A 21924-nucleotide genomic window follows, 5' to 3' on the forward strand; every position below is an offset into this window, starting at 1 on the left:
TGACAGCATGTTGCACTTAACTGTATTTTCCTTTTTTGAAGTGATTCCAATAATATTTTAAGCAGTTCAAAAACATAATGGGAAACAGTGCGCATCTGAAGTGCCTCAGCTCATGGAAATAATCTATTATTTATTGGCTTTACTATATTGGCCTAATTTTCTAATTGGGTGGATAACGATAACAAAAATGAACATATATTGGCCACTACTGATATTGTGGCCGATATGTCATGCATCCCTATCTTTTTTTTTTTCTACTATTGAAACTATTGAAGTTTTTCTTTACAAATCTGCCCCATTTGCTTCCATTGTAAGTGTGACACAGTAACTGTCACACAGTTTCGTTTTTAATAAAAGGAGAGAGAGAAGTGGTAATTCATTTTTGTGGCAATCAACATTATGCCTCAAATGCTGTCAACTGACAGCTTAAGTTGTACTGAACCCGTAATGTTTCTTTAATTCACTGAGAGTCCGAAGTCTTGCGAACTACATAGACAAACAGGATTTCATTTGATACACAAAATAAATTCCCCCACTGCAATTTTCATTCTCATTATGCCATTTGCCGTGCTCTAAATATGCTCCAACACATTTTTCAGCTAAGCCGTTGCCAAGCTGCTTAGGAAACGCTACAAAACCATATACAATGTGTTATTTAACTGAAATATCATGGAAAGAATAATCTTTCCCAGATAAAGATCCAGTACATCTCAAATATAGATTAGGGAGTGTTTTTTTATGATGAAACTAGAGAAACCCCCCCCCCATACATGCAGCATCCAGATCCCTTCGGTTTTCCCTGAGCTTAAGTCTCAATCAAACTTGCTCTGTGCCTTATTTTTTTAATACAGAGTCTCAGCGGATTAATCGGGTTGCTGAACTGAGCATCAGCAGCTGCTCCTTATCCTTATCATTGCCGTATTGACCGGCCAGCCGTTGCCTCCCACAGAATCCTGCAGGGACCTGAATTAATACTGTGTATAATTCCACACAATCCCAAGAAAAAAAACTCGCCCTGCTGCCAGGCCACTTGACTCGTGTGTTCCAGTGGGCTCTGGATGGCACCGGCAATCTCTGTAATCATTCAGTAAGCCTCTGCGCTGCTCAGTTCAGCTGCTTCTTCAGAGCATTAATAAAAGAAAAAAAGAAAAAAAAAAAAGAGCAGAGCTGGGGTGCACTGTGTGTCAAACATGTTTATCCTGTCCAGTAATTAAAATGGGGTCAATTGACATGGCTCCCGTATGTAAACACATGAATAGACATGCAAACAAACACACATATGGATCATGATCACCAAAATGAGTTATCGACACCATGTCTTTCAAAACCATTTGAAGAATTAAACTCATCCATTAAGACGAGTCTGTTTTCATGTCAAACAATCCACGTCAAAGAAAGTGTAAAGACGACGAATATCTTCTCATTTATTTGCATTTATTAAAAGACAATAAATAGGCCTACTTTTGAAAATGTAATGTGATGTTATTTAATAAAATGTGATATTTATATCGTTGTTGTCGTTTTGAAATATTATTTAAAATATATAATATTATTTATTTGATCAAACTTTTTGAATGTTTTGCTTGTGCTTTCATTCTTCAAAATGAATGTAAGGATGTAAGGAAATAATTCATACTTTTAAGTTTGGGTTAAATGACCAAATACTTTTTGGAGCTATACTGTATATTATTCATAGCCTATTCATAAACAAACATACACAATCCAGGTAAAATCAGGGCAAATTGGAGACTCTGTAGCTGCTTTCAAAACTATTTGAAAACATAAGCTCACCCATTAAGACGATACAAGAAAGTGTGGAAAATTGTTAGATTTGAAAAATATAATCTGCTCATTTACTTTAAAAACAATATTATACCAAACAGATCTGTGTGAATGTGCCACCATCAGGACTTCCTACAACTGGTTTAGAACCCAGAAGAATAATTTGCCGCTGGTTCCTTCGAGATTTTCCAATGGGGTTTTATAATTGGGGTTTTTCGATTTATGTGTAAAATAAAGCCTGTGGTAAACATCTTTAACAGCTTTTAAACATCGTTTTGGCCTAATTTCTTTAGGCCAAAACGTGGAAGCGAGTTAGCATTTTAGCACTTCCGGTACCATCGTCCTGAAGTCAATGATTTCTTTTAATGGGTTTCTGGTTAAATGGCTGAAATAAGGTCTGTGGTGAACACAAGCTCAAGACACTTTCACGTTTTATTCTACGGCATAAAATACATTGGTATTACCCATAGACAGTAAAAGAAATGGACACAGCGACCCCATTGGATTCAACGGAGAAAAGTGAAGTCAATTAGAAGCACTCACTTCCTGATGGCTGAGCGTACTGCGCAGACTCAAACTGAGCTTGACGACGTAGATGTGACGTGAGCAACCTGTCTGTCTTCTAGTAGCTGTGCCAAGAGAAATCTGAATCATTCCCTTCCAAAACTTGCAGAGACGGAGAGTGTGAGTAGGAGCTGTCCATGAGCTAGGAGCAGGAGAAACTTTTGCTAAGTATTCTGATTTATTATTTTGTCATTTTGCCTCCACGTCCCCCCGATTGCCTGCGAGCTTCTCCTCCTGTCCATACGGTAATTTCTCCACTGTGCGACAGAGAGTCGCGTGGTTATGCCGCAATCGTTAGCCTATTTTTACAAAAAATGCTTCTACGGGGCCATAACGTAAGATACAAGGTAATGGAGCCTTTTATACATTTTCGTGTTTCTTTAGAAATAAATAATGGACAAATGGAGTCTTTAAACGCCTCAGATGTAAAGTTATTCGCTGTCAAAGTGACGCCAAAATGAATGGGAGTCAATGGAATGCTAACAGCAGGTGAGGGTCTGCTAATCAATGGCGGCGCCTGGGGAAGCTTCAATTTTGTATGAAACATTATACCCCACTTCCATTTTTCAAGCTGTTATGTGTCTTGAAAAATGCGGTTGCTAACAAGTGGCTAAATGGGACTACAGAGGCAGTCGAGGTGATTAAACATCTTCAGCCGAACATGTAAACTCAGTTCGCTTAAAATTGTGCTCTTATAAACTATTTTAAGTCTAACTTTCTGGGAAAACGTTTTTTAGATCAAAACTTAAAGAGAAGCTTAGTGATGGTGAAGTTGCGAGTCATGTGACCGTGTTGTTTGTTTATAGCCTTCCTTTAGCTTTTTACTTCTGGCGACTGCATTTAGGCTTCAAAATACATAAAAGTTGTGTTTATCTGTGAAAATTATCTTGATGGACAAAACATGCAAGTATTATAAACTTTTGTTGATCACAGAGCTTGTTTTTTTATGATAATCCAAAAGACTATGGAAAAATCCTATTGGGTTTTTGTCGAGGAAACCAGTGTGATGCTAACTGCGATTGGCCTACAACGTGACGTCATACATGCACCACTCAGACAACACCACGATAACAACTAAAAACGCTGTATTATACTGCCAGGCCAGTAGTTAGCGATGTCACTTTGTAAAGAAACACTACGCGCATACAGACTGAACACGTAATACGCATGCACATGACTTCACTGTTTTCACAAATTCGTGTTTTAATAGTTTACACGGAAACGATAACAGTATCGTTATCAAAAACTTGCACTTTGAAACCCGTTTTCAGGCCCCCAAAATGCAGTTGTCGTGTAAATGAATGACCTAATGGTACGTTTACATGACAACGATGTTTTGTTTTTGCATACAGGTGACACAATTGTCCCACGGATCCATGAAAACGACTAAAAACGCTGTATTATGCTGCCAGGCCAATATTTGGTGGTCATTTTGTAAAGAAACACAACCTATAGATTGAACACGTAATACGCATTCACGTTGCACCGTTTTCGCAAAAAAAAAACATAGTTCCTTGCCTTTTTTTTTTCTGTTTGGAGAGTATATGTGCATTAGACAGATATAGTTGCATATGTGCATGGACAAACATGCTATATATACATCTGACCTAAATGTATGTCTTCTGTCAGGAGGAAGTGAAAATGAGAGTGTGGCTTTGTGTCTCGTCTCCACTGTGACATAATCAGAGCCCCAGATTTATGAGCAACCAGATCCCTTCTGAGGCTTAGCACTGTAAACAACTTGGATCAGGCCACAGATTTAAGAACATGTACCACTTGCACTTGGTACTTTTGGTCAAAGAAGATTAGACATGACAATTTTTAATTTGTTTCTGAATCCGTTTTATAAGTCGATAATGCCTCCACTGTCTTTTTATAGCATAGGGTCTGAAATTCTTATAAGAAGAAGCCAAATCAGGGTTTGAGCAATCAGAGATGAGAACCACAAGAGAAGAGGATCATGGGAATCACTGGCACATTACAAATTAAACTGGTGCAAATTTAGAATCCTGCAACAATGCTGTTGTTGCTCAAATGAAACTTTAAATCTGTACCACACATAAATAAAAACAACATCACACTGGTTTGAGGCACACAAACACACATTACAAATTGCATGATTTAATTTATGTTATGTTATGTCCAAAAACGTAAAAATGTAATATAATACTTTTTATATATAATTTTTTTTTTATAATATTTAAAATATACCATTATACATTTTTTAAAACATTTATAATATTTAACACATATTTAACATACATAAATTATATAAAATATAATCCGAATAAAAGTAATATATATATTACTTTTTATCAATATTATATATATATATATATAGTTATATAAGATTATAAAAATATATAAAAACATTAATAATATTTCATGTAATGATATATAATATAAATATATTATATATAATTATATAAAATTAAATGTTAATAAATAATAATACCATATATAAAGTTTTATAATAATATAATTTTGTCTTTAGAATTATATACCAGTATACATATATATATATAATGTGTATATATATATATATATATATATATATATATATATATAAGAAATGCATATGATTCTAAATTATAAAATTTTATATTTAGTATTAACATAAAATTTTATATAATTATAATATATTTATATTATATATATAATTACATTAAATGTTTTTGTATATTTTTATAATCTTATTAAATATTATATTAAAATAATATATTATTTGCAATATAAAATGAAACTCTAATGAAACTCAGTGCACTCTAAAATGAATATATATATATATAATTTATTCATTTTTGAAGTGTTTTGGCCATTGTATACTATACCATGTCTGATTTATAATCAAACAATATAAAACACAAACACTCTTTGGATGTGACTGCATTGTTCAGCTTTCTGATGTTAAAGAACAGCATTCCACTGTGAGTATAGAGAGCATGTTCTGCAGAAGTGAGACTTCAGTCACTACAACCCTGCCCTGAGACGCCCGTGATGGCTTATCCTGTAAACTTGAATCTCTGATCCATGCAGACAGAATTATTCAGGCCTGGCATGTATTTAAACGTTGCAAATCTCTCAGGGACCTTTCCCAGCTTTGCCCTCTGTCTCATAAACATTTTCTTATCCTGCATGAGCAGGAGCTGACATCCGATGAGTTTTTCATTATTAAGACCTGACTTAATCGCACTATATAAACAGGAATAACACAAAATGACAATGACAATAATAATCATATTTCTGCAAGGATAAGGCAAGGAGAATAATCTTGGCGTGACACGAATGTAATCCCAGCTCTAGCACATTGTCTGTAAGGATCTAAAGCCCACACATGCACACAAAACCACCTAAATGCTGTGCAACAATTAAACTCTGCTAATGAGAAAAAAAAGTGCATGTAAGCGCCATTCAAATATGTGCTTCCATTAAAAATATTGGTTTCAAAATAAATAGTGTGCTGTATCCTTAATCAGTCCCCAGACGAATGAAAGGAACGTTCTCTCTTTAACTGACCCATCTGACAACATATTATGAGGCCTGGAAGGCAATTATAATTTAAACATCAAATAAAAGGCCCCAATCTGACAAAACATCTCGTCAAGAGCCCTAATATCCAGGGTACTTCTGAATGGCTGTTGTCGGGAATGTTTTTGACCACATGGCAACCAAATACAACTGATGAAACGTTTAACCTTGCCATCTTGCACCAGAAATTGTGCAGCTGACAAAGACGTAACTGCAGCTCCCGTGCAAATTTCCATTTTTGGGTTAAATTAGAAAGGAGAGAGCCATAAAGAAGAGGGGTTTCACAAAAACAAAATGGAAAATGTGAGACATGTACTTTTATTTTTATGGAAGGTAATTCTTCATCATAGCTGAAACAGAACATACGGATCATTTCTCATATCATTTAAGTGTACGTGTATGTAGTTCCCATCAACTCAAGCGAATCCTTGAATGATGATGGGATTATGAAGGAGATCATTTGCATGTTGTAACAGGCACTGTTTTACGGTGAGGAGCGGCACACTCTCTTGCTGTTGCATTCCCATTTATTATGCAAATGAAGCACCGCTTCTTTCTCCTGTCAGAACAATGAGAACGGGCACAGAGGGGGGCATCATCTGGGTCATGCTGGGTTTTAAAGCTCCCGCTTTTGTTTGCTTTTTGGCACGGTCTTGATCTATCAGAGGGTCATTAAACAGTAAAGTAGGACATGCCGGAGCTCCGCCGCCGAGGAAGATGAACGGACCGCTGGAGCTCTGCCCAGGTGGTTGAGTGGATGGTTAGAGATCACTCAATTAGCACATGCAGAAATTCATTTAAATCGGTCCTGACACTGCCAAAGAGCGGCATCGAGCGCTCTGTACGCGACCCTCTGAGCTAAGTGGGTGACGGTGTGTGTTCCTGACGTCTGGAGGTGGCAGAATAGGCGCAGATGCTATTAACCCTCAGCCTGTGGGTTTGCAAAGCCGCACCGGCCCGGACTCCTCCTCAGAAATGCCCATCTCTGTGTCTGCGTACAAACTCCCCCACACTCACGCCCAGTGAGGCACATTAAACAAGGGTGACAGGTCTGCTGGTCGGCAGCCAGGCTAATGGCTACGCCGCCTGAGAATGCAACGCTTGGCTCTATGTGGACTTGGAGTGTGTGAAATGTTCAAAACATTCTCCCATTACCATCTAAGTCGCAGTCACACAGAAGTGTTAAGACGGCAGAGCAGAAGGAATATGGCTATGGAAGGCCAAAAGGGCCAAAACGTTTTGGTCCTGTTGGCCTTTCATATACAGCAGGCAGAAAGAGGAGAGATTAGCAGAGTAGGCCTATATGTTCATTTATCCGCTAATTAATGCTTTTCGTTATGGTTACATGTCATTCAGATTTTCTGAAACAGCTTATTTAATGTGATTAATAGCAAAATATTAGAAAATAAGCAATGAGACGTATGTTTTTAGAGACTCTGAGAATTTTATGTAGGCCTATTTAAAGGGATAGTCCACCAGTTCTGTCATTTACTCACCCTCATGTCGTTCCAAACCTGTATGACTTTCTTCTGTGTCACAAAAAAGAAGAAATTTTAAAGAATGCTCATTACCAAACAGTTTTGATTCCAATCACTTTCGTTATAATTTTAACCATACAATGGAAGTGAATGGGAACCAAATCACTTGGTCACCAACATTCTTCAAAATCTCTTATTTTGTGTTCCAGAGAAGATAGAATATCTTACAGGTTTGGAACGACATGAGGGTGAGTAAATGATGACAACATTTTTATTTTGGGTTGGAATATCCCATTGATTATATTTGATTCGCTGATTATGAATAAATAGGTTTATTATTTAAATAAATAATATAAGAAAGTCTATATATGCTCATGTAAGGTGAAATCCACAGATGAGTCTCTGCCTCCACGATAATGATTGCTATTCAGGCATACTCCTGCAGGGGGCAGAAGTGAACAAAAAACACTCTGTGGAGAACATGAAAACAAATAGGTTTTCACATCCCATTACACCAAATGAGTGGTTGACTTAGAGAAATCATTACTAGGGATGGCTTTTCAGCTAATGATCAGTGAAAGGGGGTGCCTAACATTTAGAAAATGCTGTTTGTCAGCCTGAGGTAGAAAGCAAGATGTGGGACCTTTCAGATTTTTTTTTTTTAAATCCTGATTCGTGATATTCTTAAATAAAATAAAATGTATACAAGTAATACAAACACACAAAAATTACATACCATGAATGGATTAAAGTTTAGCCAGTGCAGTGAAGAGCAGCTTGTTTGGGACCAAAGGTTGGTTTGGTATGGATGAAATTATATTTAGAACATGTTTTGACCTTTTTCATATACCTTTGCTTTAATATGTGTTAAAACTGAGAAAATGGATTGAGATCATTTACTTTACTTAAATTATGTTCTGTCACAATATTTAAGAATGTTGTGTTTTTTTATGGGGGAAATCATACATTATTTAACAGGAGCAAAATGTGAACCGCAACTAAAAACATTTTTAAACATTTAAATCAATAAAAAATATGGATAATTGTTTTACTCCAATATATATCAATTCAACAGATTATAAATAATGGCGCGGATGTATGATTTTAATTGTTGATGCCTATGCACCAAACCCTTGCTGTATTTTGCTGGAGGCCTGGTTCCATCTGTAAGGTGTGCCATAGGACTCTCAGGGTGGGCTGAACAATTGGGGCAACGGGTGAGTGGTGGTTGCCAGCGTGGGCCAAGATCATATTTAGGCAGGCCAGTCCCACCCAAGCCTTTGCTGGAGCCAGGCCTGCTTCTCTGATGACACGTTTTATGTGCATGCTTTTGAGTAAGACACAGTACACCCTACACATCAATATGTCACCATCAAGCTAAAATTATAATCTCAACATTCATTAAAGTTAAAGCTCAAACATTCTGCGTAACACGAGAATGAACCTCATTGGTTCTTCTCACACATCAAGCAAATGCTGGAGCTCCTGTTTACCACAGCTGATGTGTGCGATGATGAATGTTTATATGTGAAAAAAAGCCTATATTAAATCTGTTCATCATATAAAGTGATTGTTTCTCTTCAGAAAATATGGACTTAACAGCTCAATTCATATGAATTAGTTTTATGATCTCTTTATGAACTTTTTGAAGCACCAAACTGGTAGTTGCATAGACTTTCAGAGGAGGTACAGAAATCTCTCAGATTTCATTACAAATATCTTCATTTGTGTTCTGAAGATTAACAAAAGTCTCACAGGTTCGGAATGACATGAAGGTGAGTAAATGATTTACAGAATTTAAATTTTTGTGTGAACTATCCCTTTATTATGAATATTGTAGACTGATTGTAGAATAGACTCTGACACCAGCGCCCCTTTTAAGAGTTTTAATGGCAACCGCCAAACGTACTGTTAATTGTTCCATCAGTATTAAGGGGTAAAATATGTTCATCATACACGCCTCAAGGAGACTGGAGATGCCAAAGGGTAAGAAGTGAGATCAACCATACACTCATCACATCACTGGTCCACTGATTCACACCATTAAGTGCGTCTGGGCCCCCCCAGCACACCCGAGATCAAGGCCTTCACATCGAGGGCCTCGCCTGAAGACAATCCATGGTGAATAAGCGCCCCTAGCCTTTGTAGCACAGAACCTAATGCATATGCAGCAGGGTCTATGGGCTATGGCTTCGGCCCGCTTCTTGTTCAAAATGCGAAACGTTTTAATGTGCTTCCATGAACCTTGGTTCAAGCAAGTGCATACTCTGTTTCAGCATTTCAGAGAAAGAGAATCCTGCTAAACACTGACCTCCGCTGCTTTAACATCTCGCAGTTTGAATATTCAGCCTGCGGTGAATAAAAGATGAATTTGCTTTTATACTCTATGGTGCCGCTAAAATGTTTTGGGGGAAAGGGGATCTGGAAAGCATGTGTATTAAGAACTAGCAGTTATACATAACATGCCCCTTCCATATCTCAATGGACTGCCATCCATTCATTCACACGTTAACCAACCAAATATGAAAGCAGACTGACCTGGACCTTTACACTCTAGAATCAAGTTGTTGATTTCTTCCCACCGCACCACAATCCAGCATTTCCTTCTTGGTTTGGCACAGTGCACTCTAAAAAAAAATTTTCTTACTCAGTATTTTTGACTTGTTTTGCAGTATGAATGTCTAAACATTCTTAAATCAAGATACATTTACGTGACAAGCAAAATTATTTAATGGATAGTTCACCCAAAAATTGAATTGTTGTCATCATTTAGGCTACTCACCCTCATGTTGTTCCAAACCTGTATGAGTTTCTTTCTTCTGTTGAAAACAAAACAAGATATTTTGAAGAATGTGCAATCAAACAGTCGACGGTAGCCATTGACTTCCATAATATGAAAGACTATGGCTACCGTTGACTGTCTGGTAACCAACATTCTTCAAAATATCTTCTTTTGTGTTCAACAGAAGAAAGAAACTCATACAGCCTTGGAACAACATGAGGGTGAGTAAATGATGACAACATTTTAATTTTGAGGTAAACTATCCCTTTAAAGTCGGCGATTGACTTTCATTTTGTCTATCGGAATTTGATTGGATAGTTGTCCTGTTGCTGTGATGTCATGTAAGTGACAGTTTGTCCCGCCCTCACACTAGTAAACACTTCATCAGTGCCATTGCAAGAATGCGATTAAAGATTATGAGGGCACATTATTATTATTATTTTTAATAATGATGTGCACGGATAACTAATTTATAAAAAATACAACAATATTCTATAAAAACAAGAATTGTTCATTTTGATTTCATTGTGACTTAGGGAAAATATGGCACAATGGTGAATGAGAAAGAGACTTTCACAAGCGCAAAAGTGGCCAGAAACAAAGGCAGGCTGGGAAGTGTTGACTATCCGTGTGCACAGGGGCGTCGGACTGGGGGTAAAACCAGTACTGATTACCAGGGCCCCAAGGGGAGAGAGGGCCCTTGAAAAGTCTGGAATATATTTTATTTGGAACATGGGGGCCCATCAGGACTGCCTATACATAGGGCCCGGGATCTTGTGCTACGCCCCTGCGTGTGCATGCTCTGTGTCACAAGCGATGAAATAAACTAGCCTGCCTGACTAAAGCCTCCAGCCTGCTTTGTTCACTCATTTGACGGCTCATCAAAATGCAGTTACCTCTCGAGGTCTCCAAGCTAGTGCTGCCAACAGCACCTGTGGCAAGAGAAATTATAAAAACAAAACGACACACTCGCTCAATATTTAACGCTGTGTGGACGGCGTGCTTAATGTGAAGTGAATCCCCTCAAAGCGTTCAAAATTCACAAAGAATTAAATCAGACATTATCTATGAAGAAAGAGTGAGGGTCAAATTGAGTATAGCCTATACGAGATCTCGTGAAATAGAAATCAGAAAGGGGTTTGAATGACTGCCCATATCGCACCACCTCCTCTGTACGCACACACGCATGTAATACATAATTAACCATGCATACTAGATGCATTAATGCAGACATTCACAAATATTTAAACATGATGTTGCTTCCAGGCAAAACTGTCCAGTCAGCAACAGCTGCATGATGTCACCAGTAATAATGATCTAACTCTGCCTCAGAGCAGCACTTCCTTCAGAGGAAGAGAGTGTTGGAATGTTCACTCGGCTTTTAGAACTCTTAGTAATCGGACTGCACAACTTGCTAACATATACGTTTAATTATTTGTTTAATCATTTGCAGTTACTAACAACTTAAGTTTAGACTCATAAAGACATGCTCTGGGTATTTCCCTCTGTAGAGTCCTAACACTGCAAAAACTAATTTTCATCCTCAATCCGTTTTTGTCTCTTTTTTTTTAGTAAACATTCTTAAATCAAAATGCAGTTAACTGAGAAACAAAAGACATCATTTAGCAAGTCTTGTTTTCTGAAAAAGGTATTAAAATGAAATGACTTCACACTTAAAGCAAAACCGTCTGCCAATGGGGTAAGAAAAATAAACTTGTTTTCATTTTAAATTTAGTTTATTTTTCTTACCCCATTGGCAGTTTCTTGTTGTTGCTTGTTTTAAGCATAAAGTCACCAAATCTTGATTCTTTTTGCTTTTCAGTGAAAGAGAACCGCTGCCGGTGACCACTTGATGGTGCTGTCAAGCAACCAATGGTGGTCTGTACTTTCAGAACTTGATAAAAGATTCATAAAACAGCATAAGGACACCTAACCATTCAGATCTCAAGACATGAAGGCATTTGTGTCTCTGGACGGTTAACACAGCATGATGTGCACACAGTGGACATCAGCTGGTGCATCTACAAGAAGCACTGAGGCAGAAGTGTTTCACGAAGGTTGAAAGAGAATACATTGGTTTTGGAGCAAGATCACTGGGAAAAGGCACTGTAGGCTATTTGGTTATACCTTGGACTCATGGCTCTTTATAGACATAGCAATCTGACACTTGCACTCAAAAGCTGCTATTTGTTTGCCAAAAATGCATTTTACTTAGTTGGATCAAGAATAAACCCTCTTTGATTTGTTTGAGAAGATCTTCAAAATGCTTCCGTTTGAGAGATTTAGTGCTTCACTTAAAAGGGAAAATATAGATACTATACCTTTAGACATATTCAGTCTCCTTTTGTTTCCTAAGCCGTGTATCTGATCTGATGTGCTATTTGAGGGTGGTTTGTTTGTTTTGATTTGATCTAATTTAAGTCTGCATGATGATCTTACTGTTTCCTGTTAAAAACAAATAAAGATTTATTAAAAAAAGAAAGACAATGCATCCATTGTTCTCTACTTTTTATAATGATAATTTAATCCTACATTTCATTTACCCATACATTTGACTTCATGTATTGAAGTCATTGTTTAGACTCCTTTGTAAAGAATGATTCAATCAACAAGTCTGGGACAAAAACATTTTATTACAAAATAATGACTAATAATCAGAAGAGTAATATATATACATACACACACACACACACACACACACACACACACACACACATATATATATATATATATATATATAACCCTATAAATAAATATATCTTTGTTTATATATCTAAAACTATAGGCATACATAGCCTACATCCATATCCATATTCAAAAGTTTGGGTCAGTACGTTTTTTCTTTTGCTCACCCATTGCCTCACGTAAGTCTCTTATGCTCACCACAGCTGCATTTGTTGGATCAAAAATACAGTAAAAAACTGTAATATCGTGAAATATTATTACAATTTAAAATTACTGTTTTCTATTTGAATATGTTAAAAAAAATGTATTTATTCATGTGTTGGCAAAGCCGTATTTTCAGCAGCCATTACTCTAGTCTTCAGTGTCACAGGATTCTTCATAAATCACTCAAATATGCATAAGAAAAATGTATTCGTATTATCAATACTTATCAATGTTGAAAACAGTTGTGCTGGTTAATATTTTTGTTTTGATTCTTTGATTATGACAATATGACAATGTTATAATATATGACAATGTTATAATATATTTGGTCTTGGTGGAATAGATCTGCGACGCTACTGCTGCTGTTATTACCGCTGCTGCAGAGCAAGTACGGGACTTGCTACTGCCAATAAATACACAATACGCTGCTGTGAGCAAGTACGACACTCACTGTACAATATAGCAAATTACACAAATTACCCGTAGCAGATCTATGCCAACCCGATCTTACAGCGATGCACAAATTTTACGAGGTGGCTAATTCGTACGAATTCATACGACCTCACTCCTACGATTTTTGCTAAATCGTACATATTTTACGAGTTGCCCAATTCGTATGAATTCGTTCGAATGACCTACCCCTGACCCCGCCCCTAAACCTACCCATCACTGGGGTTTAGACAAATCGTACGAATACGTATGAGTGAGGTTGTGCGAATTAGCCACCTTTTACTCACTCGTACGAATTTGTACAAATTGGTCGCGAAATAGCGTTGTCTATACAGGTGGAGCTGAGGAAGGTGGAGGGTTTCTGAAAGCGTGCTGTAAATGTAAATGTATTTGAAGGTTGAGCATGCAGGCTCATATACTGATTCAGCAGGACCAATCAGCTGTGCCTGTGCTGTGCCCTATTAGTCCAGTCATTTTAAGCCAAAATGGGGGTCAACCTTGAACAAATTGCAACAGAAGCAAACTCAACTGATTTTGTATCCTCAATATGTCCTGAATAAGGAAAAAAAAAAAGTCCCGAAGAATCGCATTAGGGGAAAGTTTCGAAAAAGACCCAAATATAGCCTATTCATACGCCTATTCATTCTTTTTCTTATGTGAATAGGGTAAAAATTTTAACCTTTAGATATCACCATGAAAATTACTTGATTACTTGCATCAAGACAAACAAAAAATGCATTACAAGTTTTTTGAAATGGTTTGTTAACATGGACAAACGGTGTATAATCTAATTACGTATGTAAACATTGGGTATAGCCAGGTGAAAATGTCTTGTTGACACATAACAGTAATGTTAAGGTCTGAATGGAACCCATTTAGGCTACCCATGAGCATTAATACATAGAGGCAGGAAGAAGTACTTTAGAAACCAGCCCTTTATTAAATATTATTGCAGAGATGGCGTTTGGGGCTGGGCCCGTGCATGGGACTTTTTCTGGGGATTCACTTTTTATTTTGCCTGCCTTTTGTCTTCTGCATTCTCCTTACCATTGTCTCCTGTTCTTCCCTCAGACTCGTCCCCCATAAACAGTTCCACGGACCCAGCCACAAACCCCATCTCTTAAAAATTATTTATTTGCAAATTAGCACATACATAATTAGATTATGCACCGTTTGTCCATGTTAACAAACCATTTCAAAAAACTTGTAATACATATTTTGTTTGTCTTGATGCAAGTAATCAACTCAGTAATTTTCATGGTGATATCTAAAGGTTAAGATTTTTACCCTATTCACGTAAAAAAAAAAAAGAATGAAGAGGCGTATGCTTTCCCCTAATGGGATTCTTCTGGACTTTTTTTTTCCTTACTCAGGACATATTGAGGATACAAAATCAGTTGAGTTTGCTTCTGTTGCAATTTGTTCAACCTTTTTTCATAAAATGACTGGACTATATAGAGAATGATGTGATTGCAAGGTTTTAAGGACATATTAGCCTATATGCCATCTAGAGTTTCATGAGAGAACTTTATTTTATTAAAATAAATAAATCTTTACTCTCACTTTTGATCAATTTAATGCATCCCTGCTGAATAAAAATAGGGCTACTGGAAAAGCGGTTTACACAGAATGATTAAGCAGCACAGCTGTTTTATAAACATTGATAATAATAAGGAACGTTTCCTGAGCAGCAAATCAGCATATTAGAATGATTTTTTTTAAAGATCATGTGACTGAACACTGGAGTAATGGCTGTTTAAAATTCAGCTTTGCCAACACATGCAGGGATAAATTACATTTTAAAATATATTTAAATAGAAAACAGTTATTTTAATTTGTAATCATATTTCACAATATTGCTGGTTTTTACTGTATTTTTGATGCAATAAATGCAGCCGTGGTGAGCATAAGAGACTTATTTCATAAAATAAAATAAAAACATTGAACAGTAGCCTAGTGTATATTAAATAATATTGTATATAATAAATTACTAACCTACTGTTGGCTTAATACTGTAAATAAAGCACATCGCCCCAACTGTGACCTCGAGATGGATGGAGACACTCAGCATGACAAACTAAGCGCTGCGTTTTGTGCGTAATGTAAACTGTTCAAGCGTCACGACGGTAAATGACAAGACGAAAGCCAATCAAATCGTGGGATTGGCCATCTGTAGTCTCTGCTGTCAGCAAAATAATCCAATTAGCAAACACGCCTTGTGGAGTTTTGGCCAATCATCGAGCCACTTGAAGAAACTATCCCTCCCCTCCATCAAGACGCACAAGACTCTGAACCAAAGGATATCTTGGCCTCCCTACAGAAGCTGATTATTCGGATCTATGTAATGATTTATCCCACACCATGATCCCATATTGATACGAAACTTAGAAAGATTTAGACAACAAGTGGATAGATTTGTTCAGGGACATCTGCGTTGGCGTCAAACATGCGCAAAAATTCACGCTATCAAAGCAGAGAATCACCGTAAACGGAATGATCGTTTCTCACGTGAAGTCACCCTGATTGTTAGTTTTTAAAGGAAGCGACAAGCATATCGACTCCGAAAATATCCGCAACCAAGAGACCGAAGTGGGAACGAACGCTGACATCCACCGAATATCTGGAAATGTAAGTATGGGGACGTGTGGGCCTCGGGTTTGTTCGACGAGAGCTCGTGCTAAGCTAACCAGCGCGAGCCTGCGCGTGATTTCATTGCTAAGTATGAGGCTTGTTGTGTAACCAGCGAGTTGACACAGAAGCGCAGCTATAACGATATTAGACTGACATTACCGCCCACTTTCCGTTTGAATAGAACAAAGAACCACTGTTGTTGTTATTGTGTGTAGGTTCCGAGTTTTATTGCTTTTGTTTGTCCGGTAGCTGCGACAGATAAACAAGCGCGCGTCAGAAATAATCCCATCGGCTCGTGCTCACTGTTAGTAAGAATTCAGTGCATTATGTAATCAACTCGGCTCCTGTCAGCTTTCCTTATGTTTCTCTGACATGTTTGAAGCCTTTCTCACTCAAACTTGACGTTTCATTTGTCCTTTAAACCTACTCACATTTCCCCTTGGTTTCATGCTTACCATAGTTGGTTACTTTTGTCTAACTGGGTGTTTGCAAGGACGGCCTGATTTATGCTGAAATCTTTGCAGTTTAGCTCTAGCAAGGCCTCGTAATTTATAATATTTACTAATATTATTTTCACAGCTAGTTTTCCTTTGCTACAATATAATGTGATTCATACTTCAGATAAAGTGTTGGTAATATATGTCTCCTAACTGATATCAGAAGTAGCAATTAGCAAAAGCTTGAATGGATATAAATTTGGAGTCGTTCATGATGATTAACAAAACTTTTACATGAAATATCTGGCTTAAAGTCGAATGGTGACGACAACTTTGAGTGACTGTCTTCTGTTCTTCCATTACCTCAGGTTTTGTGGTGCATGTCATATACACTCTTTATTTTTTATTTTGTTTTATCTCTGATACAGTTTGTAAGTATAATTTCTGATTAGAAATCTTAATTTCATAGTAATACTTAATACATCTTAATTAATACATCATGTATATCATACATCATAATACATACATGCTTAAAAATGTATAGTTTAGTGGCCTTTTGCAAGTGCGGTTTCATATCTCATGTGGGATGATTTCTTGACTGAGTTTAACTATGAGTTAACTTTCAGAATGTGTTCTCTGATACACTACCAAAGTTTAGGGTCAGTAAGACTTTTTTTTTTTAAAGAATATACTTTTATTTAGCAAGGATGCATTAAATTGATTAAAAGTGACAGTATAGCCATTTATAATGTTAGAGTAACTGAAACACACACTTGACACAGTGCTCATCTGCAGAGAGATTAAAGGTCTGATTATAACTGTAGATAAAGGGTTTTGGGTCACCACTTGTTAACTCGATCGGTATAACTGTGGACTGTAGACATGACGACAGCAGTTAATGATGCTTTCTTTATCATGATTGAACACTGTGTGAAACTTTGACCAAGCCTGCTGTTCAGAGAGTGTGCTGAGTTTGCAGTTGTTCATCTAATGCTGATTGCTAAAGGATGCATACCTGCAAACTTGTCGCTTTTCGGCGACAATCGCCGTTTTCTTGGTCAATTGGGTCATTTACGTGAATCGCGTAGAACCGGAGAGTTTTTTTTCCGAGGGGGGGGGGGGGGGGGGGGTATTGTTTCTCACAGTAACTGCCATGCAGGCTAGAATTGCGAAACATTATTGGATAATTCTTATAATTGACATTTCTCTGGGCCAATCGGAATCTTAGCACTTTTTCTCTTGGCCAATTGGAATCTTAGGACTTGCGTCAGAATCTTGAAGCACACAGCGTCAACTGAGCTGAGCTCGCCATTTGATGAGACGCCTGGCTACCGTGCGAGTCTAATGGAAACTCGCGCATGAATTTTCCTGCATTTTAGCGCCCACCAAAATGATTTTTTGTCCCGCCAAAGTCTTATTTGATCGGTGAGTAATGTAGATGAACGGCTGCGTTTGTGACAGAGTGTATGTTTAACTGAAAGAACGAGCAGAGAGAGAGAGAGCCGGTCGCGCGCGCGCACTCTCTGTGTAAACGACTTCACCGTCTCCAAACTAGGCGCTGTGTTGCTCTCTCTCCCTCGCTCGCACATATTAATCAAAAATAAATCGACACGGTGGTAAAAGGTCGAAAGACCTTTTTTTTTTCTGAATTACTGCTGGGTGTGAATTTTGCTAAATAAGTTTCCTTATCTTCTCTGAAAAGCGTTCTGGACATTCAGCTGACTTAAACAACACTTTAATTAAACGAAATAAAACTATACAGTGATGAAATGTTTTTATGTTGACACAAATCTTGGATGTCAGTGTCCTAACTGCTGGCATAATCACACAACGCGCACGACACGTCCAATTCGCGAACTAATGACTCCTTTAAACCGATTCATTTTAATGAATGGTTAAAACCAGGGTTCGAAATTAAGGGGGACTGGGGGGGGTCCCGGACCCTCCATAAGTCATTAGGGACCCCCCATAAGAATTTATTTTTGGATTTTGGGGGGTCCCCGACAAATATATTTTAACATTAAAAATAATTGTGAAAATTATAGGTCTTTAGTGACGTTTTATATTTATAACAGTAATTCATTTATTTCCTAGCGCGAGGCAGCTATTAGCTGAGTGAGTTTCTATACAGCATCACAGATTGTTGTTATGGTGCTCCCGCAGACACGCACTGTAGCTGAACGCGGCAAAACGAAACCTCACAAAGAGTGAAATCCTGTAAGTGCTTCGATTATATTTATATCTCTATAATTGCTTATAGTAAAATATTAGGAGTTCGAGTTCCTCAAAAGTTGCATTAACTAGATACGCAGTGTAATGATTAGAAGAGTACGTTTGTCAACGTTTCTTGTTAGCTAAGTATGTGTATGAAGGCAAATTATCTGCCAGCTAACAGCAGACTATGGAAACTTGTTTCCGCCACAGAGTGAAAAATAAAAAAGGTAATTCTGACGTTTTATCTCAGAATTACGTGATATAAAGTCGCAATTGCAGGTTATAAAGTCAGAATTGCATGATATAAAGTCGCAATTATGTGTTATTAAGTCAAAATTGCGTGATATAAAGTCGCAATTGCGTGTTATAAAGTCAGAATTATGAGATATAAACTCGCAATTGCGAGAAATATACTTGAAATATACTTTTTTTTCTCAGAATTGCATGTTTATATCTCGCAATTCTGACTTTATAATATGCAATTGGGAGATATAAAGTCAGAATTGCATGTTATAAAATCTGAATTGTGAGATATAATTCTGAGGTAAAAAAAAATAATAAAGTCAGAATTGCTTTGCTTATAAAGTCAGAATTTCGTGATATAAACTCGCAATTAGGCCTATGTGTTATAAAGTCAGATTTGCATGAAATAAAGTCGCAATTGCGAGAAAAAAAAGACACCACTACAATACTGGGCCTGGCCCAAACCATGAAAAACATCCCAAGACCATTATCCCACCTTGAACACTTCAACATTGCTCCATATAATTTTGCCTACAGTATATAGTGTAGCAAGGTAGTCTTCAGAATTTTTAATAATTTAATAATTTAATTTTAGGGGACCCCCCAAGAGTCCTAAGTCATTTCGAACCCTGGTTAAAACAACTAATCTTTCCAACAGTGAACTGAGGTGACGTCTGAATCGGTGTAACTAATCAGTAACACTTTACAATAAGGTTATATTTATTACATAAATTATATAAAAAAGTACAGTTTGCTAACTCAAGCTTAAACTTCAAAATAAAGAAAACCACTTGTTTTAAAAAAAAAAAAGCATATGACTACATTTTTCCACACAGTGCTATCAAGAATCGATAAGAGAATCGATAAAGAATTGGATCGATAATCAGAATCGTCAGTGGCATTATTATTGATAAAATCTTATCAATTCCCATCCCTATGTGAAGACCGTAAAATTATAATCAAACATTAAAGAACATACATGTTTTTTTTAAGAGTTTTTTTTTTTAAGAGTTAAAAGATTAAAACATTTTGCTAACATGAGGTCTTATTGTGTCACTGTCAGTCTTTTTACATCAGTGCAAAACTAGGGTATGCAGATTAATTATTATTATTATTATTATTATTATTATTATACATTGTTCATCAGCATGCATTGATTAATCCCATGGCATGTAGCAAAAAAAAAAAACATGCCATCCCCCCCCCCCCCCCCCCCCCCCCCCCCGGCGACACTGTCACCTTTTTTAGTCTGAGGAGTTTGCAGGTCTGAGGATGGATCTGCACAAGTGTGGAGGACAGATGAGTGGACCCCTTTCTTTGCTCAGTGGCTTCCTTAAAGTCCGTCCAGTATTGGCAGGAACTGAAGCGCAGGTCTACCGTGCAGATCTTGTGATGGAGATGGAATGGCGAGCTCTGTGGGAAAATACCCGGGCACTGTGGGTGCGCGCTTGTGGAAGTCGTAAACTCCCTCCTTTATCACTTGCTGTACATGTGAATGGGGTAGTTCATGTGAAAACGAAAAATGTCATGTTGATTTTCTTATGTGGAACACAAAAAGATAAGAACAGTTCTTCAAAATATCATCTTTTGTATTCTACAAATGAAAACGAAGTCATACAGGTTAGCAACGCCATGAGGGTGAGTAAATGGTCAAAGAATTTTAATTTTCGGGTTACTGCTGTGTAGGGTTGTCATGGTGCCACAACAATTTCAGTAGTCGTTACCAATACCAGTCAAATTTCGTGGTTCTCCGTACCAATTTTGGTGCCTTAGCAAATATATCTAGCGTTCATATGTTGTTCAGTTAAATAAACATTCCAAAAAAATCTAATGAAAAGTTAGGAGTGTAACAATACCCTCATGTCATGATCTGATACATATCACGGTACTGAACTCACAATACGATATTATTACGATACTCCAAGACGTATGATAAAAGGTTAACAAAAATGTACTGTTGATTAAAATACTTAATTTGGGTGGAAATTAATAGGCTTGGACTGTGTGCTGATTACCCAATGCACAGGACAATGGTGACACCAGAATAAAATATATTCATGATTCTAAAGCTGAAAACAGAATCATTTTAGACGAGCCCTCTCACTGACTACTAGATATATTTAAAATAATGTAGGCCACTTTTTACTGCTAACATAATACATTTCGCATTATCAGGACCCACAAATATTCCCCCATTGCATTATTATATGTTATATTCAACATTGTATATAGCAGTTTAATGTAGTACTGACACTAAAACTCTGTAGAATTCAGTTTTTTTCCTCACACAGAAATTTGTATTGCAATTCCGGCTCAACGTCGTGATGTCTGTCAGCCATCGCGATGGACGATGGCATCGTCTATCGGCCCAACCCTAGAACAGATTTACAACAGCGTGCATATAGTAAACACGGACTTTCATATGTTTGCCAAAAATGAAAGTTTACAGAGTTTAGTGACATTACTACATACAACTACTATATATAATGTTGAATATAATGTGTAATGCAGTGGGGGAATATTTGTGTGGTCCTGATAATAATAATAATAATAAAATAATATAATTATTTAAAGCTGCAGTCCGTAACTTTTTTGGGTTAAAAATTATCCAAAATGAAATTGAGCAAGTACATAACCAGCCAGTGTTCAAAACTATCTGCTTGCCTTAGCTCAATTCAAAACGGTAAGGATTGGATTTCCGCGGGAAATTCGAGCATGTCTTTGCGTCTTTACGTTACATCTGTACACATAAAGATGTCCCGGCAAGTAGGCTATATTGCATGTGAAAATGTTGGAGGTGGAGATTTATAGCCTTTTCTCACAGCACTTGATATAATTAAACATATCAATTTGATGGCGGATCCAGAAAGGTTCAAACGACAATCACCAGTGACAACTGGAGATTCACCCGTTGTAAAATGCAAAA

At 37.1% G+C, this 21924-nt stretch overlaps 1 protein-coding gene across 2 annotated transcripts in view; it reads left to right on the forward strand.

Annotated features, from left to right (window-relative positions):
* Positions 1-15529: 15529 nt before the first annotated feature.
* The window catches only part of ppm1bb (protein phosphatase, Mg2+/Mn2+ dependent, 1Bb), a 32826-nt gene continuing 26431 nt past the window's right edge, over positions 15530-21924 (forward strand). The window contains exon 1 of one of the 2 annotated variants that reach the window (XM_084433681.1): positions 15530-16101. The gene's annotated coding sequence lies outside the window, so the exon portion shown is untranslated. The remainder of the gene's footprint in view (positions 16102-21924) is intronic. The other variant, XM_084433679.1, reaches the window with a different exon arrangement.

The sequence above is a fragment of the Rutilus rutilus genome, assembly GCF_951802725.1.
Source record: "Rutilus rutilus genome assembly, chromosome: 16".
In the NCBI taxonomy this organism is placed as follows: Eukaryota; Metazoa; Chordata; class Actinopteri; order Cypriniformes; family Leuciscidae; genus Rutilus; species Rutilus rutilus.